The sequence below is a fragment of the Cebus imitator genome, unplaced genomic scaffold (assembly GCF_001604975.1).
Source record: "Cebus imitator isolate Cc_AM_T3 unplaced genomic scaffold, Cebus_imitator-1.0 Scaffold51, whole genome shotgun sequence".
Classification (NCBI taxonomy): Eukaryota; Metazoa; Chordata; class Mammalia; order Primates; family Cebidae; genus Cebus; species Cebus imitator.
Window position 1 is genome coordinate 371,118 of NW_016107366.1, and position 25,760 is coordinate 396,877.

Here is a 25,760-nt window from a genome sequence, read left to right on the forward strand (position 1 = left end):
AACATTCTTAAAGACAAGCATTTCCAACCTAGAGTTTCATATCTGGCCAAACTAAGCTTCATAAGCAAAGGAGAAATAAAATCCTTTTCAGAAAAACAAACGCTGAGGAATTCATCACCACCAGGCCTGCCTTGCAAGAGTTCCTGAATGAAGAACTAAATATCAAAAGGAAAAATCGTTACTAGATGCTACAAAAAAACACTAAAGTACAAAGACTGATGATACCATGAAGCAACTACATCAACAAGTCTGAAAAATAACCATCTGGCATCATGATGACAGGATCAAATTTACACATAACAATAATAATCTTAAATGTAAGTGGACTAAATGCCCCAATTAAAAGGTACAGAATGGCAAGCTGGATAGAGCCAAGACCCATTGGTGTGCCATATTCAAGAGACCCACCTCACGTGCAAAGATACACAGAGGCTCAAAATAAAGTAATGAAGAAAAATTTACCAAGCAAATGGAAAGCAGAAAACAGCAGAGGTTGCAATCCTACTTTTGGACAAAACAGACTTTAAAACTAATGAAGATCTAAAAAGACAAAGAATTTCTATAATGGAAAAGGGTTCAATTCAACATAAAGAGCTAACTACCCTAAATGTATATACACCCAATACAGGAGCACCAATATTCATAGAGCAAGTCCTCTGACACCTACAAAATGACTTAGAAAGACTTCAACAACCCATTGTCAGTATTAGACAGATCATCAAGACAGAAAATTAATGAAGATATTCAGGACTTGAACTTAGCTCTGGATCAAGCAGAACTGATAGTCACAGAACTCTCCACCCAATAAACAACAGAATATACATCCTTCTCAGTTCCACAAGACACATATCCTAAAATTGATCACATAATTGGAAGTAAAACACTACTCAGCAAATGCAAAACAACTAAAATCATAACAGTCTCTCAGACCATTGTGCCATTACATAAGAAGTCAAGATTAAGAAACTCACTCAAAACTGCACAACTACATAGAAATTGAACAATCTGGTCCTGAAGGACTCCTGGGTAAATAATGAAATTATGGCAAAAATCAAAAAGTTCCTTGAAACCAATGAGAGCAAAGACAATGTACCAGAATCTCTGGGATGCAGCTAAGACAGTGTTAAGAGAGAAATTTATAGCACTAAATGCCCACATGAAAAAGCTAGAAATAACTTAAGTCAACACCCTAACATCTCAACTAAAAGAACCAGAGAACCAAGAGCAAAGAAACCCCAAAGCTAGCAGAAGGCAAGAAATAACCAAGATCAGAGCAGAACTGAAGGAGACAGACAGGCAGACACACACACACACACACACACACACACACACACACACACACACACTTTCAAAAAAATCAATGAATCCAGGAGTTGGATTTTTGAAAAAATTAATAAAATAGACTAGAAGTTAGACTAATAAAATAGAGAAGAATCAAAAAGACACAATAAAAAAATGATAAAGGGATATCACCACTGACCTCACAGAAATATATACAATAATCAGAGAATACTATAAATACCTCCATGCAAATAAACTAGAAAATCTAGAAGAAATGAACACATTCCTGGATATATACCCCCTCCCAAGAATGAACCATGAAGAAGTTGAATCCCTGAATAGACCAGTAACAAGTTACAATTTTGGATAGTAATTTATAGCCTACCAACCAAAAAAAGCCCAGGACCAGACAGATTCACAAGTGAATTCTACCAAAGGTACAAATAGGGGCTAGTACTATTTCTTCTAAAATTATTCCAAACAATTCCTAACTCATTTTATGAGGTCAGCATAATCCTGATACCAAAACCTGGCAGAGATACAACAAAAATAGAAAACTTCAGGCCAATATCCCTGGTCAACATTGATATAAAAATCCTCAATGAAATACTGGGAAACCAAATCCAGCAGCACACCAAAAAACTTATCCACCACAATCAAGTCAGCTTCATCCCCAGGATTCAAGTCTGGTTCAACATACACAAATCAATAAAAGTGATTCATCAAATAAATGGAACTAAAGACAAAACCCACATAATTCTCTCAATAGATGCCTTTGATAAAATTCAACATCCCTTCATGTTAAAAACTCTCAATAAACTAGATATTGATGAAACATACCTCAAAATAAGAGCCATTTATGACAAACCCACAGCCAACATCATACGGAATGGGCAAAAGCTGGAAGCATTTCTTTTGAAAACCAGCACAAGACAAAGTTGCCCTCTCTCACCACTCCTATTCAACATAGTATTGGAAGTTCTGGCCAGGGCAATCAGGAAAGAAAAAGAAATAGAGGGTATTCAAATAGGAAGAGAGGAAGTCAAACTGTCTCTGTTTGCAGATGATATGATCCTGTAACTAGAAAACCCCATTGGCTCAGCCCAAAAGCTTCTTGAGCTGATAAGCAACTTCAGCAAAGTCTCAAGATACAAAATCAGTGTGCAAAAATTACAAGCATTCCTATACACCAATAATATACAAGCAGACAGCCAAATCATGAATGAATTCTCATTCACAATTGCTACAAAGAGAATAAAATGTCCAGAAATACAACTAACAAGGGAAGGGAAGGATCAAGGAAATCAGAGAGAACACGATTGGAAAAACATTTCATGCTCATGAATAGGAAGAATCAATAATGTGAAAATGACCATACAACACGAAGTAATTTATAGATTCAATGCTATTCCCACTAAACTACCATTGATATTCTTCACAGAATTAGGGGAAAAACTACTTTAAAATTCATATGGAACCAAAAAAGAGCCCATATAGCTAAGACAATTCTAAGCAAAAAGAACAAAGCTGGGAGCATCATGCTACCTGATGTCAAACTATGCTACAAAGCTACAGTAACCAAAACAGCATGGTACTGGTACAAAAATAGACACATAGACCAATGAAACAGAATAGAGATCCCAGAAATAATACCACAGATCTACAATCATCTGATTTTCAACAAACCTGACAAAAACAAGCAACAGGGAAAGGATTCCCTATTTAGTAAATGGTGCTGAAAGAACTGGCTGGCCATATCCAGAAAATTGAAACTGGGACCCTTCCTTATGCCTTATACAAAAATTAACTCAAGATATACTAAAGACTTATATGTAAAACCCAAAACTATAAAAATCCCAGAGGAAAATTTAGACAATACCATTCAGGACATAGGCACGGGCAAAGATTTCTTGACGAAAACATCAAAAACAATTGCAACAAAAGCAAAAATTGACAAATGGGATCTAATTAAAGAGCTTCTTCACAGCAAAGTAAATAATCATCAGAGTGAACAGAAAACCTATAGAATGGGAGAAAATTTTTGCAATCTATCCATCTGACAAAGATCTAATATCTAGAAGCAAAAAAAAAAAAAAACAAATTTACAAGGAAAAAAAAAAAAAACAAAAAAAAACCCCATCAAATTGTATGACCAGACACTTCTTAAAAGAAGATGTTTATATGGCCAACAAACTTATGAAAAAATGCTCAACGTCACTGATTATTAGAGAAATGCAAGTCAAAACCACAGTGAGATACCATCTCACACCAGTCAGAATGGTGACTATTTAAAATCAAGGAACAACAGATGCTGGTGAGGCTGTGGAAGAATAGGAACGCTTTTTACACTGTTGGTGATAATGTAAATTAGCTCAACCATTGTGGAAGACACTGTGGCGATTCCTCAAATACCTAAAACAAGAAATACCATTTGTCCCAGCAATCCCATTATTGGGTATATACCCAAAGGAATATAAATTATTTTATTATAAAGACACATACACCTGTATGTTCATTGCAGCACTATTCACAATAGCAAAGACATGGAATCAACCCAAATGCCCATCTGTGATAGAGTGAATAAAGGAAATATGGCACATATACACCATGGAATACTATGCATCCATAAAAAAGAACAAAATCACATCCTTTACAAGGACATGTTTGGAGCTAGAAGCCATTATCCTCAGCAAACTAACACAGGAACAGAAAACCAAACATAGCATGTTCCCACTTACAAGTGTGAGCTGAACAATGAGAACACATGGATACAGAAAGGGCAACAACACATACTGGGGCCTGTCAGGAGGGCACAGGGGTGCTGGGGGAGAGCACGGCTAATGGATGGTGGGCTTAGTACCTAGGTGATGGTTTGATAGGTGCAGCAAACCACCATGGCTCATATTTACTTATGTAGCAAACCTGCACATCCTGCACATGTATTCCAGAACTTAAAATATTTTAAAAAGAAAAAAAAGCAGATATATCAGAAAGGCAGAAGAAAACTTCCTAATCATAGTACCAGGGATATAAATAATAAAGAAAAGATTGACCTAAAAAATGCTAACTTCTATGCATCCGTTTAAATGTAATGTATACCACCCAAAGGAAAATCAGGCCTTTGGAGCTCATGGGGCTTTTGGTTGAAAAACCTGACAAGCCTCCTTCCCAGGGGCAACTACATGATTCGCAAGGCCCCTTAGTCAAAGATTATTAAGAATTTCTCTTTGTCAAGAAAGTGGCAACAGAGCATGAAGCCATGCTCAGGGACTTTCTAAGCACATCGCAGAGCCCTGTGCAATGACAAAGGTTGCATCCCCATGAAGCCAGCCCTACTCCTTCATTCCAGAAAAATAAAACAGGCCAGAACTGGAAAGAATCCACAGTACAACTCAACTTTGGGAAACTTCCATCAACTAAGCACCTCACCGGTGCCCAGTCTTGCCCTCACGAAGCCCAGTGCCTTTTGGGGGAAGGGCAATCGGTACACAGCTGAAAGGTAAAGGCATAGCTTTACTCCTCTGGAGGTGAGGCAGGAGGGCTCCATTCCAGATCCCAGATTTCAGGGATGCATAAGGTACAAACACACCCTGGGGGACTGGCTCAGGCACAGTGTCCTCTGCAGAAGCCTGTGTGCAACATTTGCTTAGCATTTTGGGGGAGGGGGTTAGAGAAAATCTGGATGAAGAGAGCTAGCTGGGGTGCTATACGCCTTCAGGTCTTCTGGGTCTGCAGGATGGGAGAGTTGACATGAAGAGAAGGAACAGTTTCCAAAGGAAAGAGGGAAGGAGATATCCCTGGCCTTGTCTCCTTCCAGCACTGCCGAGGAACTATACAAAAACTGGACTCAAGAAATCTGAGCTGTGATCCTCATTCTCCAGCTTCCTAGCTATATGTGCTGGGACTCAACTTCTCTGGTCCTCAATTTTCTCATCTGTAAACTGGAGATCATGTTGAGTCATTATGAGGATTAAATGAAATCAGGTAGGTTGAAAGGATCTACTAACTGTGAACCTATCCATATTTTAGATGGCATCATTTCATATTATCTGCATAAGACCTGCTACCAGCTGGTTGATGATCCAGTTAAGATATGGGAAAGTTAAGAAGAAAAAACCAAAGTAGAGAAAAGTAGAATAGAAGATCCACTCATCCCAGCCTCACATCCTCTTTTCTTTCTTCGTGACATGATACAGTCTTTGAAAAGTAACTTGTCTCTGAACATCCTTCCCCAGAAGCCTGGACTCCTGTCACTAAACTTCGCTTTTGCTTCCCTACACTACCAGAAACTCTGTCAGTCATGAGGCTTCTAGGCTAATATTCCAAGAAGACTGGGGTAAGATTATGGCTATCAACCACTCACCCCTTATTTTTAAGAGTGAAGATAGTTGTTTCATGACAGTAAACTACACTCCTATACAGGAATATTGATAGATGAAAAATTGGCAATTCTCTGGATTTAAAGGGAGGCAAAATTACTATCCCTTAAAATCACCCAAGACAACTCTGCCTGTCTGTGCCAAGTGGGGTGGGAAGTTGAGAACCTCCACACTTGGAGTCTGCAGCTGTAATGTTCTTTCCAAAGAAGGGAAGGGAAGGAGATCAAGGTACCTCTGACTCCCCAAATACAATAATAACCAGAGCCATTGCTGTCTACAACATTGAATAAGCCATTGTGTTGGGAACATTTGCATTTAACCTTCACATAAGTTCCCTAAGGTATGTCTAACCCCTATCTTGAGACTCTAGGAAGATTTTTGGGTTTGTTTTTTGAATTGAACCCTTATATAGCCATTGCCACGTGCCAGACACTATTCTAAAAGCTTTGCAAATACTAACATAAACTCATTAAACCCACAGAACCACTCTATGAAGTAGGTACTAGAGGTAACACTCCTAGTTAACTGAAGAAAATAGCCGTACTGAGTGTCACATAGATAGGAATTGGTAGAACAAGTGTTCAAACCTAGATAGACTGGCTCCAGAATCCATGCCCTTTCAGCTGTGTTCCTTCTCTGAACTCTGTGTGGCTTTGACCATGTCACTTAGCTCGCTTTCCTCCTCTAGAATGGAGATGATCACAAGAGCTACCACTCCCAGCATTTGTCAAGATCATATGAGCTCATGCTTGGTGAAAGGGCACAATTATCAAACAATATACATATGTTGGTCATCACTAGTGTTACATAAAATAGCCTATCTAGTGTGTTGAATGGTGGGACCCCAAAACATACATCCACATCCTAAGCCCCTTAGAAAGCAAATGTGACCTTATTTGGAAAAAGGGTCTCAGCAGATGTAATTAAAGATATTGGTATGAACTCATCTAGAGTATCTGGGTGGGCCCTAAATCCAATGACCAATGTTCTTATGGGTGACAGAAAAAGACACAGAGAGAGGAGAAGGCCATGTGATGACAGAAGCACAACTTGAAGTGGTGCTGCCACAAGCCAAGGAATGCCTGGAGCCTCCAGAAGTGGGAAGAGGCAGGGACGTGTTCTCGCTAGAGGCTTGGAGGGAGTATGACCCCTCTGACCTTGATTTGGAGTTTCTGGCCTCTGGAACTCTGAAAGAATAAATATCTGCTGTTTTCAGCCACCAAGTGTATTGTAATATCTTGTGGCGGCCCTAAGAAATGAATACACTGTCCCTGGGGAGAAAAAGGAATAGAAAGAGAAAACCCATTTGGAACCTGAATTAGTGTATTTGAGCTATCATCATAGAACACCAGCCTGCCCCGTACAGCAGCCACTGATTTTCTCATGTCCTGGAGCCTAGAAGTCCACGATCAAGGTGCTGGCAAATTCACTTTCCAGCAAAGGCTGTGTTCCTGGTGAAGAGAAGGACAGCTGCCTTCTTACTGTGTCCTGGCATGGCCTTTCCTCTCTGCGTGTGGGGAGAGAGTGCGCTGATGTCTCTTCCTCTTTTTATAAGGACAGCAGTCTTATTGGGTTAGAGCCCCAATCTTATGACCCCATTTAACCTTAACTACCTCCATAAAAGCCCTATCTCCAAATATAGTCACCTTGGGAGGTTGGGCTTCAACATGTGAATTTGGTAGGGAAGGAAACACAGTTCAATCTGTAACAGAGGCCAGAAAATGAATGTGTTAAAATGCAGAGCAAACAGATGCAGCTCCACTGTGGCAAGTGAAGGTGCTCTGGAGAACAAGCCAGTTTTCTATAACGGGGCCTCTGGGGCTTTCCTCCTGACGGGTCAAGAACAAGCAGCAGCAGCAGCAGCAAGGGAGACCTGGAGGAAAACTTCCCACGCTCCCTGGCGCCTTCGCAAGCTGACCTCACATTCCGAGTATGCCCGGCCATTGTTATTGCCTTTATTTTATCACTAAAGTGGTTGGTCTCCCCACAGAGAAACAACCACAAAATTTGATTTTTGAAAAGTGAACTCTTAGATTTGAAATACCTCCAAAGAGTATCTAAATCCCTTCAAACCATATAAGGGGATGTGCTTATAAATAAATATCTGGATAGATACAGGTTTTAAATAGAAAAGATGGCTGAAGTCATTTTATTACAGAATTGTTAAAGAGCCATGTATCCCCACGTGGGGTAGGAAGATACATCAAATCTAAACAGGAGAAATTCAAACAGGATGTGGGATGATACGGCAAGAGCATCCGGGGTAACGTTCAGAAATTTGAAGAGTTTTAGTATGTCAAATTAAGTCCTCTGGCACCTTTTAAAATCTAAGAAAATCAGTCATATGTTTCTCTAGCAGGTTAGGTTTGGGTGAAAATAAACAATGAAAACTTTTTAAATCATCCTGACTTGAAAACAAATAACTGATTGCCACCCATTCCTGCAATACCCATTTCCCCTGAATGCTTATAATTTATGTGTTCAATAAATATTTAGCTCCTACTGTGTGCCAGGTGTAAAGCTAGATCCTGGGGATTTAATCATAAACAAAAACAGAGAGTGCTCAGCCAGGAGAGGGGTCAACAGTTGGCATTCGGGGTCTGACCAAAGAGACTAGAGCCAGCCTCACAAACAAGGCAGCATCAGCACAGAAGCTTAGAAGAGGGGACAGAGATGGACCAATTATACGGGCTAGGGCTCATCGACTTTTATTGAGACTCAGGAATAGGAAAACCTCTGTCTAAACAGAGTGTCCTAATACATGGGGAGGCATGGGGTAGGGGCACATCTCAGGTCACAGTAGAAGGTACCAGCGGCCAGGGCTGCATCTGTCTTTCCTTCTCTAACAAGGAGGCTGATGAAACTCAGTCTACTTCCCTGGGAGGAAGAGAGGTACCTGTAGCAGACGCCCCCTCCCAGCCTCCATGGGGATGGGGATGGGACGGGGACAAGGAAGCACTTGTAGAGTGGCCTCAGTACATTCAGTTGAAAGTTGAGAAAGAGGAAAGTAGCCCAGGATGGGCTGGGACTGACTCAAACCCGCTTGGAGGAAAACTGGATGGGCAGGGACTCTCTCAAGATACAATTCACATACCATACAATTTTGCACTGGGATTTTAAACCAAATGCACACTGTAGCGTCCAAGCACACAGTGCGTGTGGAATGCTGCCTCCTGACTTTCCCAGACCCATCATACCCTCATTAAAGAGCCCCCTCTTGCCTTTTGTCCTTGTCTTCTGTGTCTCCTTCTGTAGCACGCAAGAGAAAATCCAAGGAGAAGTAAGAAAGGAGAAAGTACAGAGAGAGGGGAACTGCTGACTACCGTTCATCAGATAAACTTAAAGTCAATTTCTGTGTTTCTTGGAATGTTTCCAACAGGTCTTATCCTTTCTGAAAGCTTGCAACTTAAATGTCCAAAACCAAACAAAAGTAGGTGGCAAATAGACGGATTTATCTGCCCTATATAAAGAAATCATGGAATTTTGATCCTGCAAAAGCCACAGCCTCTGTAAGCCTCAGTTTTCACCTTTGAGAAATGGGGACAAATAAAGATAAAAACTAAGCTCCCAGAGCTAATGTGAGGATTAAGGAATTTTGCATGACTCGCGCATGACTCACGCACACATGTACATTAATAATTATTGTTGTAGATGTGCTGCCCCACAAGGTAGAAGAGACCTGAGAGCTCGCTCAGCTGGCCCCTATTTCTCCCTCGCTGATATCCAGCTGTCCCTGGCAATAACCCTACGAAATTGTCACTCCAAAAACTCTCAAACCTAACCAAGGATAAGGAATCCGTCAAGGACAATAATACCTGGCATTCATTACTCACACTATGCATCTGACACTGTGCTAAATGTTTCTCTTGCATGGTCTAGTTCTATCTTCAAAGTAAGTCTATGATGTGGCAGTGAAACAATTCTACGAACATACGAAAAACTACTGAATTATACACTTTAAATGGGTGAATTGTATGGCATGTGGACTATAGCTCAGGAAATCTGTTAAGGCCAGGTGTCGTAGCTGATGCGCTGTAATCCCAACACTTTGGAAGTCGAGGGTAGAGGACCGCTTGAGGCCAGGAGTTCAAGATTACAGTGAGCTGTGATTGTACCAATGCATTCCAGCCTGGGCGACAGAGTGAGACCCTGTCTCAAAAAAATAAACAAAATAAATTTAAAAATATGTAAATACAGCTTTAACTTTTAAAAAAAAAAACAACTCAGTGAGACAGAAACTATTATTATCCCCACTTTGCAGATGAAGTAACCAAGACTTGCCTGAAGTCATACAGCCAGCAGAGAGCGGGGCCAAGACACCCATCTGACAGGCCTGAGTGTGTGAACACCGCGTTCATTTACAGAGGGTTTGTTCTGTGGGAGCACCAGAACCAAGCCCTTTCTCTGCATCACTGTACTGACTCTCCCCACAGCCCCCAAGGCTTCCTGCCTCTGTGTTGAGTCATGTGAGTCTTTGGCGAGTTTCCAAATTTGCAGAGCCAAAAGCCACCTTTTCATTGTGGCCTCCCTCTGAGTAAGAGTATTCTTCATTCCACGTGGGGCCTCGGGTCTCAGAACACAGCCACAGATTCCTCCTTTCTTCTTTTCTGCAGGCCCCACATACCCAGGCCACACAGACCACAGAGCCGGGAGACCCACGACTCCTAAAGTCAGGCTACCATCCTGGCTAAAGTGGCTGCACCAGAGTCACCTAGGGGGCTTAGAAAAACCACAGAGAGACCAAATCAGAAGAGTTAAGACCTGGAGTCCGTATCTTTTGAAAGCTACCAAGTGATTCCAGCCAGGAGCTAAGTAAAGTAACCTATAATTTTAAAGAAAGAAAACTGAAGCCCACAGAGGGACGTAACTATTTCAAAATCACACAGCCATATTCAAGCCAACTCACACCTGGACAAGCCTACTCCAGTGTCGATATTTCTAAGTCAAGAAACTGACATGAGGCAATGCAAAGGTTAGGGCAGGAATATGTAATCCATACAAGAAGGGATGCAATTAATCAGCAAGTCACATGGGAAAATGTTTAATCCCGATATCTATAAAAATGCAATCAAAACAATGGAGAGCATTTTACAGCCATCGAATTTAAGACTAACAATACACAACTTTGGTGAGGTTATAATGAAATTGGTTCATTTGCACATTGCTTGTAACAATTTAAATTGATATAATGCTTTGCAAACCAATGCAGCACAACAAATTAAGAGCCTCAGACTGGGTCCTACAGAGACACCTCCTCCGTGCCAGGTACATCAGGTATTGGAAATGCAGGTATGAATAAGACTTGTGCAATGTCTTCACAAAACTCACCGTACACAGAGACAGAAGTGAAGGCATGTTTCTGTACTAAAGTGAAGGCTGGGCATGGAGAGTTAAGACTATAATCCCATCAACTTTGGGAGGCTAAGGTGGGAGGATCACTTGAAACCAAAATTTGAGACCTCAGACTGAGCAACATAGTGATACCCTGTCTCTGCAAAAAAATTAAAAGTTTGCCAGGCATGGTGGCATGCATCTGTAGTTCCAGCTAGTTGGGAGGCTGAGGTAGGAAGATGGCTTGAGCCTGGGAGGTCTAGGCTACAGTGAGCTATGAATGCACCATCACAGTCTAGTCTGGATAACAGAATGAGACCCTGTTTCATAAAAAAGAAAAAACAAACCAACAAACAAAAAAAAAAACCCACAACCATATAAAAGGTAAGTAGTAGGCGTGAGGGGTTTGTCATGAGACCATCTAACTGGGGGTCATTAGTCCTCCCTTGGAGGTTTAGAAAAAAGATTCCTAGAGAGGTTGACAATTGAGCTGAATCTGGAAGAATGAGCAAGTTGACCAGGTGAGGAAAGTTGAGACCAGCATTCCAGGCAGTGGGAACAGCCTCAGCAAACTCCTGGACGCTTGCAAACGTTTTCAGTAGGAAACCAGAGGAATGTCCAGGGTTACAGGAGACACAGACGCAGTTGGGCTTAGACCATAGAGGGCCTTCCGTGTTTGGCTGAGCCTAGGCTTTGTCTTATAAATCACAAGGAGTCATTGTAGTGTGATTGGCAAGGGAATGACATCAGTCAATGTGAGCCTTGAAATGGTCTCTTTGGCTGCAGTGTAGAGGAAGACAGCAGAGACGAGCGGACCGGGAGGCCAGTTAACAGAATGTGGCCACAGCCTAAGCAGAGACGGATAATGGAAGGCCACAAAGTAGTGATAGTGGAGAGGAAAGGAAGAGATAGGTGGGAGAGACGGAAGGAATATGCTCTTCTGGATAGTCTCATTACCCAGTCACCAGAACCCAGTAAGTCTTTGATTGTGGAGGTTTAAGGAAGAGCTAAGAATTGAAAACAATCTCAGAGGAAGAGCTGGAAACTGACTTAGCCAGGGGTCAGTAAGGCTCTGACTGTAGCTGAGTGCAATGTTGCAGCTCAGGGGGGCTTCGTGAGTGGTGGCCCAGGAAAGAGGGACATCCCACTTGCATCAGCCTCCCAGGCAGTGACCCAGGGAAGGGGACATCCCACCTCTATGAGCCTCCTAGGTAACAGCCAGCTGCCGTGGGAGAGTAGAGCACAGGGAGCAGGGACCAGAAAGAGGTCACAGATTGGATTTCCCAGGAAGCCCTCTGAGATGGTGATTAGAGTGCAGGAGGTTCGCTTGAGTGTGTTCTCTGGATCAGTGCCTACGGAAGAGAGGGGAAGGAAGAAAGCAGGACTGGGCAGAGGGAGACGATGGGCTGCAGCCTTGAGGGAGGCCTTGGCCAAGCTTACACTGGACTCTGAAACTAAGATGGCCATTCAGAGTTGTCCCAGCTTGGAGATCCAGGTTCAGTTCCTTTATATCCTCCCATCGGCCATGGTGGTGGCCCAGAAAAGTTCACGTGGCCTGGGTGAGGTTGCTGTCTTCCACAAAGGCAATCCCTGTAGAGCTATCTGTAGGCAACACCACCAGCAGCTGGGGAATCATGTCCTTCATTTACTAAGAGGGCTCTGGGTGGCCACGGTAGCATCCACCACAGAAGAATGTGGTCTGACCACAGGGGACTGGGTTAGGTCCCCAGGGAGGGAATTGGAAACCAGAGAGAAAGCCCAGGTAAAAGGCAAAGCCACATGGTGGGGGTTGTCTGGCCATGGAGGAGCCAAGGCTTCCTAAAGCTCTGTAAGTCACAGGCTAAGGGTAGCCAGACTCTCTCAGACCCATGGGATTACATCAAATCCCAACAGACTATTATCCTCAGACTTGACAGACTCGGGACGAGGCCAGGGTCCCTAGCAGGAAGCTGTGGGCCATGCAGGGTAAAGGAAGGGGTAGCACTGAGTCATACTATATCCACAGTAGCCAAAAACCTGGAAATAACCTACCTGTCCACTGTGAGGGAGCGGTGGAGTAAATCATGGTGTCTCCACTCAAGTAACTGTTCTATAGCCATTAAAATAATGTAGGCAGCTTTTCAATGCCATGAAACATAAGATACATTCAGCAGAGAAAAGCACATGAAATACCCAGCTTGTCAGTGTAACTGTAAACGTGAGCTCTGCATATGGATGGACAATTGGCAGCAAACACAGAAGATAAAATCATTGATTTTTATGATTGAGGGAGCATGGGTGGTTTTTAATTCCTGTTATCATCGTTTGTAATAAATACTTTTTTCCAGCCCTGGCCATCTCTCAACAGAGAAAGCTACGGATGCGTTCGTGTTCATGTGTGGCTGGATATATCTCATTTCACACTTATCATGACAGCTGCGTGCTGCCCACCAGGCAGTCAGACCTCCAAGCCTGCTCAGATATTGCTCGGGGGAAGCTATTAGCTATGTCTATGAGCAAAAGGGGTTCAAAAGTTGGCAATGAAGAAAATATTTTTAGTAGGGAAGAAAAGAAGGTTTTATGCCTCCTACACCTAACTAGTAGGTGGGATGTTAAACAGGGCAAGTTTAGATCAATATTTAAGGAAAGTCTTTGCCATAACAACGGATGGGCTATTTCCAGAGGAGTGAGCCCACGAAGTTTGAGCAGGTGCTAAAAGCTCATTGGTCAGGGATGGTGTAGAAGAGTTTCGGGGAATAAAAGACAAAGCGCAATGTAGTCTTCACTTTTTACTTTAGTCAGGAGCTTTTCCTAGATGATAATTAAAATAATTCCAAATTTAACTCAAGAAAGGTCGAGTAGGGACCAGCTAGGTCAGTTCTCCATGGGTTCCTAGAGGCACAATTGAGATGGTCCGGGGTAATCCACACAGAAGGGCCACTGAGAGCTCTCTCCTCCAGCATCCTCCTGCTGTAGTCAACTGTCTACATTTGGGATGCAAAACAACCCAGACCTTCTAAGGCATGAGTCATTCAAGAAGCCACAGACTTCCTTCCCTTCTGATGCTCAGGAGTTTCTGAATGCACCATGAAGAGAACCTCCAAAGTTAACCAAGTAGCTCTTAATTTCAACCATTTTCTTCTTAAGACATGTTTTTACATTTATTTTAAAACCATGGTCAGTGGCATCTGAATACAGGCTTACGGTGGATTTGTATTACAAATAATCAAGTAGCCCTAAACCCCATTTAACACATCAAGTTGGCTTCAAATCTGTCCACAATTCCCAGAGGTGGATTTTGTTTGTTTGTTTGTTTGTTTGTTTGTTTGTTTGTTTTGTAGCTTTCCTGAAGCCTTTGAGCAAAGATTATGTGAACTCCTTATGTGCCAGGAACTGTGTTAGGTTTTGGAGACCCAGAGATGAACTAAGCCAGGAACAACTAGACTAATTGAACGGGGGGAGAAATGCTTCAAGTAAAATCACAGCTCATAAACTAAGAACGATGTGGGGTGAGCACCAAGTGTCAGAATTACCAAAGAGGAAACAGTATGATCTGTGGGGTTTCAAAATTCTTCAGAGAAAGCTGCTGTCTCACCTGGAAAGGAAAGGTTAGTAGAATTGCACCAGATAGAGAAGGTAGCACAGGTGCAACAGGAGCTGCTCTTTTTAGGGAAAAAAGAGAAAGGTTAAATCTCCCAAGGTGACAGTAGGTTAAGGTGCATAAGCCTGGAGAGGCAAGGAGAGTCTGGACCATGAAAGTTTTTGCATGCCAGGACTAAGAGTTTCGATTTTATCCTGAGAGTCATGGGGAGACATGGGGGTTTTCAAGGAAGGAGTTGATGTAATCTGCACTTTTTACTTTAATCTTTCTAGGGCAGTGAGAGGATGGACCAGCGGAGAGAGGAATGAATAGCAGGAAATTATAACTATGCGTGATAATTTAATCTGTCTCATTTAATCCCCACATCTTCACCATGATTACCTGTCCTTCACCTGATGGATAACCCCCTGCGATGTGCATCCAGTTCTGGAATAGAAAGATTCCATGAGGCTGAGTGTGGTGGTTCACACCTGTAATCCTAGCATTTTGGGAGGCCAAGGCAGGTGGATCACCTGAGGTCAGGAGTTTGAGAACAGTGAGGCCAACATGGTGAAACCCCATCTGTATTAAAAATACAAAAATTAGCCAGCCATTGTAGCGCATACCTATAGTTCTAGCTACTCAGGAGGCTGAGGCAGGAGAATTGCTTGAACTTAAGAGGTGGAGCTTGCAATGAGCCAAGATCATGCCACTGCACTCCTGCCTGGGCTACAGAGCGAGACTCTGTCTTTAAAAAAAGAGAGAAAGATTCCACGATGTGGTGGAAAGAGCACAGGGTCTAAGAATAGACACCTCAGATTAGAATTATGACTTCTTTCCTGACCAGCTGTGCAACCTTGGAAAATCCAGCTAACCTCTCTGATTCCTAGCTCTCCCAACTATAAGGAAAGGACAAGTGTCTCCCAGGGATGCTGTGAAGACCTTGAGACAGAAATGTGAAAGCTCTTGGAAAATCACAGAGCTCAGTGAAAATGTAATTCCTCCATCTGGAGGTAAACCTAGATTTGGATTCCATTTTTTTCATCCTATTAAAAGAGTCTCAATAATGTATTTTTAGACAAAATTTTGCTACATCAAAGAAAATGTCATTTTGTATTTACCAGTGTCCCCAGGCAACGGAGGTTGTGCCAAACCACACTCTGCCACTAGAGGGAGCACATCCTTTAGCATCAAAGAAGTCATTTCAGCTCAAACTCTCAAAATACAGGGGAGACAGAAAGCTGAAAAAGGTCAGCTGGTTGGCTTCTTGAGAGCGGGTGTGTGTGTGTGTGTGTGTGTGTGTGTGTGTGTGTGTGTGTGTACGTACGTACATGCTAGGGGGTATTCTAATCATTCTAATCATTATTCATCATCGGTCTCAGAGTGAATGCCTGCATTTAGAGTTCAATCCCAGTGCCACCATTTCCTAGTGTATGAATTTGGACAAGTGACTTCATTTCTCTGAGCCTAAGTTCCTTCATAAGTAAAATGGTGAAACTCATGGCTACCCTGTGGCAATGATTTTAATATTAGACGTAGAGATGTTAATATTAGACACAGAGTTCCCATTGAGCACCTAGCACAGCATAGGAATCACGCAGATTTTAGAACCCCTTCCTTTTCCCATCTTCTTGTAAATACAACAATTTGGAAATAAATTTAAGTGAAACTGAAAGGCAAAGTAAACAGAGCAGAAAGAGGCACAAAGGGATGCTGAATGTGCTTGGTGTGAGACGTGGACATTCCTCATTCTCGCATCTGTTTAGCGAAGGCATCCATGTATGTGGACACCGTTTTATAAGCCCCATGGCTAGATTAGGCAGTCACGAACAGATGGGCAGCCAGGAGTAACTGCAAAATGAAGTGGGCATATGGACCGCAAACTATGGCTCCCTCTCCTTCTGTTGGAGCCATTCCTCTCAATTCTGGAGTCGTTACCCTGAAGTGGGAGGGGGAAATGTTATTTAATGGATTTCATGTCACTTTTATATTTCTAAAAGCACTATATTCATTCTGCCTTGTATTTCCACAGAGCTACCTTCTCTCAGTGTTCCAGCAAGTAGCTCTCACGATGGCTGTGCCAAAACCATGCCAACACAACTGGTAGAAAAAGAAGATTTGGGTCAAACAACCAGGTTGCCTTGACCAAATTCCAACTATCAGATGGGTGAGTTTTCCTCTCTGAATTAACCATTGCTTGACTAAACCAACATAGTCAACAGGATCTTTTGATTTATCTTAAACAAAGGCAAAGGGAAGAGAGAATTCACATTTGTTAAGCACCACTGTGCACCAGGCTCTGTGCCAGGCACTTTGCCAACTCTCACATGATGATCACAACCCAGTAAGGAGGAGATACTTATCTCTGCTTTACTGAAGAGGTGCTTATGGCTCAGAGAGGTTGAGTAACTTGCCTGAGGTCACACAGCTAAGAGTGTGAAAGAGACAAGTCTGAGTTTTTCCAGTACACACTAAATACAATAAAAGTCTTTTTGAAAGCTCCCTCTAAAATGTCCCTGTGTGCTGTGCTCACTTTTTGGATTTCTACCCTCTCAATTTCCAAGTCTGTCCTAAGTTTTCCCTGTTATAAAACTTCCCATTTAATCTACCCTCAAAGGTTCTGACCCTATTTATTCACCATAACAATGCCCACAAAAGATAAGAAGAATTTGTTTCACAAGCAGAGAAACTGAGGCTCGGAGTGACTTAACTAGGGCCACTCTGTTGGCAAGTGAAAATTCTGACATAGATAAACTATTTTCTCTCATATAGAGATTCTGCCTCTAGACAGAGCTGGAAGAGTTCCGCAATGTCTCAGCCTCTAAATGTATAGATCCCAGGAGTCCAGCTTGAAATTAGAGCATCATTCTTAATGCTCTCCTCAACTCTCATATCAATACGGATTAAACATGTCTTGAATTAGTCACCTTATCTCCATCTCCACTGCCAATGCCCCAGGTCAGGCCTGGATCCCTGCAAAAGGTCAGCTACCTGCTGACCCAATCTCTAGTCTTGCCTCAACAGCCCAACACTTAACTGTCAAAGGAGGGTTCTGTTTAAATAAATTAATTTCATCAAGTTGCATGCCTGATGAAAAAGTTACGATGACTCCTCCTCACCTCCCTGTGAGAGCCAGAATCCCTTAACCTGCAAAACGCCCCCTTCATATTCTGACGCAGGCTACTTCCCTAGTTTCATCAATTCCACCCAACACCACCACCCCAACTTCTTAACAAGGTAATATAGTATTGTGGCTATAATTAATGCTAATCCATCCTTCACTTCTTCCTTTTAGCAATGAAATTCTTGAGTTTTAGCTGAGTACAAGGGCTCCCTTGCAGCTAGATATAACCATGTGATTTGGTACTGGCCATTGGGATGCAGGGATAATAATGTGTGCTATTTCTGTGGTCTTTGTTTTTGTTTTGTTTTTTCGTTAAAAGAAAGCTTGCTTTCCCCTTTCTATTCTTTCTCAAGGGTGGGAAGATGCACATGCTGGTAATAAGCCAGCTCTGACCCAGGATGATGATGACAACATTCAGGAGCTTGGGTCACTGAGGGTTTGTGGAGTGTAATGCTGTTTTGCTTGGTTTGGGCTTCTCTGGAGATAAGGATTCCAATGCATTTATTTCAGTGATGATTCCAGGAAATAGCAGGAAGGGAATGGGGAAGTGAAACAGAGAAGAAAACCCATGATACATTATCAAGCCAGTTACCACTATGAGCAGCTGGATCTCAACCAAAATGGGAAAACTAGAAGAGTGTGTTGAATGTGATTCTAAGCTGTCCTGCCCTGGGGGGTAAGGGGAAGCAGGGGTACTTATATATACTAACACCTACAGAAATTGGTTGAGGGATATTGGAGGAAGGGGCCATTTATTTCATGGCACCATAAGCATGCTGCACCACCAGGCAGAGTGCTCTGGGATCAGGGAGAGCCCTCAGGCACGCATAGGTGCTAGAAGGTTGAACTAGGTCTGGGTGATTGTTGGGGTGAGTGTTGGGGTGAGTGTTGGGGTGACTGAGGTAGGGTACAGGCGTGTCTGTTACGCCAACCCAGCTCTCCATCCCTTCATCCTAGCTTGGACTTTTATGAAATAAAGAAATAAACCTTCTGTTTCAAGTCACCATTACTTAGTCTGTTAACCAACCTAGCTTATACAATAATACAAGACTGCCTGCATTCAAAGACCATCTCTGTCACTCATTACATACAGGGGACTGAATCTTACTGAGCCTCAATTCTTCTTCCAGGAAATTGATATGCTTATACTGCTTGTGTGTTGGGCTGTTTTTAAGGGTACCTGGGGTGATACTAGCATAGTGCCCTGGCAGAGAGTGAGGAGACTGCTATTCCTGTTTCTCTTCTAGGAGCCCTTTCCCAGCACTGCTCTTAAACTTTCCTTGATAGTCCACATACTCTCCAGGACTGGGCCCTACACAGGCAGAATGTGACGGAGGTCCCAGAGCAAAGCCAAAGAGTGTCTTTAGCAAAGTTTCAATCACAAAGATGTTGCCCCAGACTTAAAAAAAAAAAAAAAAAAAAAAAGTAGGACCTGCAGCTAGAGCCAAAGTTCAATCCCGGAAAAAGCAGCCAAGTAGGAAGAAAATGACCAAAAATAAGACAAGACCATGGGGCAGGCAGGAGGCAAGGGGGCGGTAACGGCATTTCTCGAACTTTCGGCAGGGGCTCCCTGGGAAGGCAGTGCTTCTCCGGCCCAAGCATTCAGCCAAACCAAGCAGCAGGAAGCCAGTGCCTCATAAGTGTTTGTGAATGAGCAGGCAGGTGGCCCTGGCAATAGTCTGGCTCAGTTCCCAGCTCTGTTCAGTTGGAGACATAGAAAGCAGCTCCCCTAGCATGCACTTTTGATGTCTGCAGACTGCTGGGCCTCATTCCCTCCCCAGTTTCCCTGCCCAGTCCCCCAGAGAACATGTCCCCAAGGTTGGGCAGTAGCAACTCCTTCCTTTCAAACACTGCTCAATGAGAACAATGAATCATGAACCATTGCAGTGGGTTGTCCTAGGTAAATATCTGCTGACTCCTGATGAATAGCAAGTGCTCACTCATGAGGATTAGTTGAAATTGAACAGAGGGAAATACTGCTTTAACTGTCACTCTCCACCTGAGCTGTCACACATGCAGAACTGGTCTTTAATATTAATTATTCAGTCAGCATACATGGACCGCTTCCCCAGGCCAGGCTCCAAATCCCCCCAGGGTCTCAGAGACAAGGAGATCTTGACTAAGTCATGTCTAGCTGGGGAGAAACAGAGCAACCAAGTGACTTTAAGTGTGAGATCAGTGATTTTTAATCACTTACTGATCTGAATTACCTGAGCCTATAAATATGCAGCTTCCTGGACTCCACTCCCAGTGACTTAATCTGGGACCTGCCTTTTTATTTTCTAGTAGACTCTTTAGAACAGTTTTAAATTTGCAGGAAAATTGAGATGATAGTTTGGAAAGTTTCCATATATGTCCTCACTCTGTTTCCCCTATTCTTAACATCTTACATCAGAATGGTGCATGTGTTAAAATTTATGAACCAATATTGATACACTTTAATGTCTTTTTCATTTATTCCAGGATTCCATTCAGGATACCACATTATGTGTAACTGTCATATCTCCTTAGGCTCCTCTTGGCTGTGACAGTTCCTCAGATTCTCCATGGCTTTGGTGACCTTGATAGTTTTGAGGTATACTAGTCAGGTACTTCATAGGTGCCCCTCTATTGGAATTGATCTCATGTTTTTCTCATGGTTACGCTGTGGTTACGGGTTTGAGGCAGGAAAACCACAGAGGTAAGGTATCATTTTCATCACATCATATAAAGGGTACATAGTATCATCAGAGTTTATCACTGTTGATATTGACCTTGATCACTTGACTCAGGTAGTATTTGTCTGTTTACTCCACTGTAAGGACATTTTTTTAAATCTAGTTTCATACTGTTCTCTTTGGAAGGAAGTTACTGCATACAGCCCACATGAATGAAGTAGAAAGTTGTGCTTTCCCCTTCTAGAGGGCAGAGAATCTACATAAATTATTCAGAATTCTTCTATATGGGAAATTTATCTCTTCTCTTCATGTATTTATTTATTCAGTCATTTTTATGTCAGCATAGATTATTGGCTATTCATTTTACACTTCAGGTTCCAATCCAATATTACTTTACTTTGTTGCACAAATTGTCCCAACACTGGCCATTGGGTTGGCTCCCATTTCCCTTTTACATACCCTTAATCAATTTAGTTTTTCATTTCTTTGGTCTTGAGCACTTTCTTACCTTCAGGTATTACAGGGTGTCTCGCGCTCATTTTACATTGTTTCTATTCCACTCCTAAAATACTCTTTCTTCCAAGGAGCACTGATTTATTTTACTAGAGAATAGTTTTAAATACCAAGACTTGGGTACTAGGTGCAAGGCCTGTAATTTACGTAACTTCTTACTTGAAAATAATTTCAAACCTAGAAAAGTTGCAATACAGCACAAAGAACACTCATTTGTGCTTTATCCAGATTCACATCTTGATAGTATTTTGTGTTACCTGCTATATCATTGGGTCTCTGTACATAGTTTTTCTAAACCATTTGAGAAATCATGGCCCTTTACCTCTAAGCACTTCAGTGTGTATTTGCTGAAAAGGATAGAAGTGCTCTCTTCAAACCAGTTACTGATTTCTGACAATTTAACATGGATATAATTATTTACCATATACTTTTTAATTTTATTAATAGACTTAATATCCTGCGTTGGTTTTTTTCTTCCAGTACAGAATCCAGTCTAAGCTTAGGTATTGCACCGAGTTGTCATGTCTTTTAGTCTCCCTTCGTCTGGACCAGGTCATTGGCCTTTCTTTATCTTTTATGACATTCACATTTTTTGTTTTTTTGGTTTTGTTTGTTTTGTTTTTGTTTTTGAGATGGAGTTTTGCTGTGTCTCCCAAGCTGGAGTGCATGGCGCGATCTCAGCTCACTACAACCTCTACCTCCTAGGTTCAAGTGATTTTCCTGCCTCAGCCTCCCAAGTAGCTGAGATTACAGGCATGCACCATCACGCCCAGCTAATTTTTGTATTTTTAGAAGAGACACGGTTTCACCATGTTGGCCAGGCTGGTGTCAAACTCCTGATCTCAGATAATCCACCTGCCTTGGCCTCCCAAAGTGCTGGGATTAGAGGCATGAGCCACTGTGCCCGGCCAACATTCACATTTTTTGAAGAACACTATCCACTTTTCAAAATAGGAAGTTCCTCATTTAGAGTTTTCTGATGGCCAAGCTAACAAAATGCCATAGCTTGATGCCACAGTCCCCAAGTCTGTCTTCACATCTGATACCACTGCAAATTCAGGGAGTTTCCAAAACCCTTTGAAGTTTCGATAATTTGCTAGATGAACTCACAGAACTCACCTAAAGCTATTATACCCATGGTTGCAGTATATTACAGAGGAAAATACAGATTAAAATAAGCCAAAGGAAGGGATGCGTAGAGCAAAGTCCTGGAGGGTTCCAGATGTGAAGTTTCTGTTTTCCTCTCCATGAAGTTAGCATGCATTACCCTCCAGGAATCTGTGTGTGACAACACACAAGCCTTAGTGAGAAAAGCTCACCCAAGCCTCAGTGCTCAGAGTTTGCTTAGGGCCTCCGTCACATACACATGATTGATTGATTGATTGCCCCAGGGTTGGACTCAGTCTCTATGTCTACCAATATCATGTGACCCAAAGCCCTTACCATATTCACATGGTTGGTCTTTCTGGCATGGCCAGCCCTACCTTAAGACTGAAGGCGTGGCCAGCTCCCAACCTGAACAAAAATACTCCAACAGATATAACATAGGTTACTTCCCAGCAGCTGAGGACACAAGGTCAAATTCTTTATTATACACTGATGTTTTTCAGGAGTAGATCCAGAAGACGCATTTCCAGCTGTGATACTGTATGATATGTGTCCATCTCAAAGTATCACGTCTTAAGGCCTGCACAGTCTGTCTGCCCCTCATTGATGTTAAATATGTCAAGGTATTGTCCACACTCTCCACTATGTATAGAAAGTATATTTTTTCTTGATTCTAATATACCATTTATTAAAAAGTAGTAACAATAGAAGATCAAGCGAATGTCCTGATCTTAATCAAAATTCCCCTAGATTTCACATCTATTGATATGTCCAACCTAAACCAGTCTTAACTATGACCACTGCAAAATGCTGTTCTACCTCCAGCATTCCCTTCAACTTCGTCAGCACTTGTCATCTGTCACAAACAAGGAGACACTGCAGCTTTCATCAGCATCCCTCAGTGATTCTGTTGCAGAAGCTCTCCTCACTCCTCAACGTCCTCTGAGTAACATTCCAATAAGCCAATTTAACATTGAAACATAAAAACTACAGTAAGTTTTATCTTACTGGATGAGAAGGCGTTCATCTGTAGAGAAACTCAATCCCCTCGTTTTTTGCATAATACAATAAAGGCCTTCATATTTTACCCCCTTGCTTTTCAAAGAGATTCAGCAGCAGCAGCCCTTAGAAGCTTGTTAGACATGCAAAATCTCAGAGCTCACCACTCACTCAATCACAATCTGCATTCTGCCAAAATATCCAGATGGTTTGCCAGCACATTAAGTTTTGGAAAACACTGACCTGTGGGACTCCCTCCAGCCCCTGACTCCCCACCTCAGGCCATATCCTGTACAGAAAGTCAAATTCTAACCGTATTGAACCAAGTGCATGCTCCCAAAGACCACATATTCCCTTTAGCCTCCAAATAGCCTTTGCGCAGACTAGTCCTCTGCCTGGAATGCCCTTAACCTACGCCACATCACAACACTCTGAATGCTTGGTTCCTGTTTGGCCTTCTAGACTAACCTAGAATCATTTCCTCCAGTCTTTCCTGGCTCCACCAACCATGTTAGAAGCCACTGCATGTGCTTCCAAGACATCTTCAACTTCGATCCTCCCAGCACTCATCCACTGTACAAGAGCTATCCATTTCCCTGTATTTCTCCCCACTTAAGATTACAAGCAATTTGAGGACAGGGTCTATATCTTATCATTACTGTATCTCCAGCACTGAACAAAGTCCTGAGTCCTAATGGGCACTAGCGAAACTTGTTTAAATAAATAATGGAAATGTGTTTGGTTTTAATAACATTTATCTGGTATTGACTATGTGCTTGCACAGGTCTGTGTGAGATACACACACATGCACTAATTATGCAGATATAATTATTATGCCCATTTTGCAGATGAGAACACTGAGGCACAGAGAAGTTTTGTGGCTGAACCAAGATTGCACAGCTAATAGGCGCTGGAGCCAGGATTCAAAACTGGCTCCAGAGTTTGCAAGTTTCATACACTTTGTTTCCTGACACAAAACTATAGTGAGTAAAAAGCAAGCTATTTTTTTCTCTCAATTATCACTGTGGGTGAATAAGACATGGCAGCCTGACCCTCATACCCAAAGAACCTAAATTTAAAGGCCTATCACCCATCTGGGGACAATGTGCCATTATTGCTGGCAAGCTACCTATGAAATGGGTATCCCCTGTGAATGCTGAACTTGCAAAATCCAAAAGAGAGAAGAAAGGAGGAAGGAAGTTCGAGTGAGCTTTTCAAGTGAGCAGAGCAAGCCCCCGACACTCTGGTGTGGTACATGGAACAGGTATATGTCTTCCAGCCAGGTACATCTTAAAGGGTAAAATGCTCAAGAAAGTTTATCATAAAGAAGCAGACACATTTACAAAGGAATGTGTCCTAAAATGAACTCGTTCATTCTTTCCATACAGGTATTGAGTTCCTATCACTATAGCCAGGCATTGTTTAGGTACCAGTGACACTGAGATTAAAGAACCAGACACCAGACATGGCCCTGCCTTCAAAGGACTTACAATCTAATGGGTGTCCATAATAATCCATAGGCTGTATTGGAATAAAAGTGAATAATGAAGAGAATAATGTCTTCTTGCAAGAACACATGTTTCAGGGTGATACGGTGGCAAGAGTCGAACCTGGTCTTTTACTGGCAGTGTGAATTCAAGAAAGTCATTTCAGTTCATTTCCTTCTTTGCAGATGCTAATAATACCTTCCTCACAGGCTTGCAAATCATCCCTATACTCAACAAACATCACCGGATGTCTGCTATGTGCAGGAAATGGGGCACAAACACAAAAGATGAGTCTCCATCCTTGAGGAGTTTATCACAGGGGAGGTAGACATAAAATTTACTGTGAAATTCCCTGGTCTATTCAGCACATAGTAGCTATGTACAAGAAATATTTGTTATTTTAATGTAAATAGAAATACCTTAGGCTATGTGTTAAGTGTTATATGTTAAGTGTTTGACAGGTGTGGATAGTTTATTCATTCAAAATTGTTTATTGAGCACCTGCTGTGTGCCAACCGCTCTAGTAGATGAAAGGGATACAGCAGTGGACAAAACAAAGACTCCATGGGATCTTCACCCTGATGGAGTTTATTGGAGGAAAATAGATAATAGGCAAATATGTGAATTAATATGTAATTTAATATTAAATAGTATTAGGTGCTAAGAAGAACAATAAGGCAGAACAAGGAATCAGAGAATGTCGGGGATGTGGGCTGTTGGACCGTAGGGTATGTTGTGTTTGTATGCTGGAAATAAACAATGCTAACATCTCAGGAGCTTAACCTAAGTTCACATTTTGCTCTTGCAAAGTATGCTGTGGGTGTGAACATGGAGGGTTGAATGGTTGATTCCTGCTCAGCCTTCTGGGCTGAGCTTAGAACGCATTTTCTCCAGTCTTTCTGGTTCTACTAACCCAGTTAGAAGCCCCTGCTGTGTGCTCCACACAATGCTACTTGGGGTTCATGGATTTACAATGCTGCCCACTTTGTAGACTAAAAATGATAGTAATATCTTCCTCATAAAGTTGTAGGGAGAACTCAAGGAGATAATGCATGTAAAACACTCAATAAATGTCAGTTATGTATATATGTAAATATTATTATTCAGAATCCTACTGTAGCTAGGAAAGCATTAGCAAAAAACTTGAGAAAATGTAAAATGACAGGCAGTTATTCCAGTTGTGACCAGAAGGGAAAAGGAAGACAGAATGAAGCTTTATAAGCACTGCCCATGTGATAGACACTCTTAGACCCTTTAAATTCTTTGTTTCATTCACTTCTCATAATCTTCTCTGAGGAGTGAATTGGGTACTATTGTCTTCAT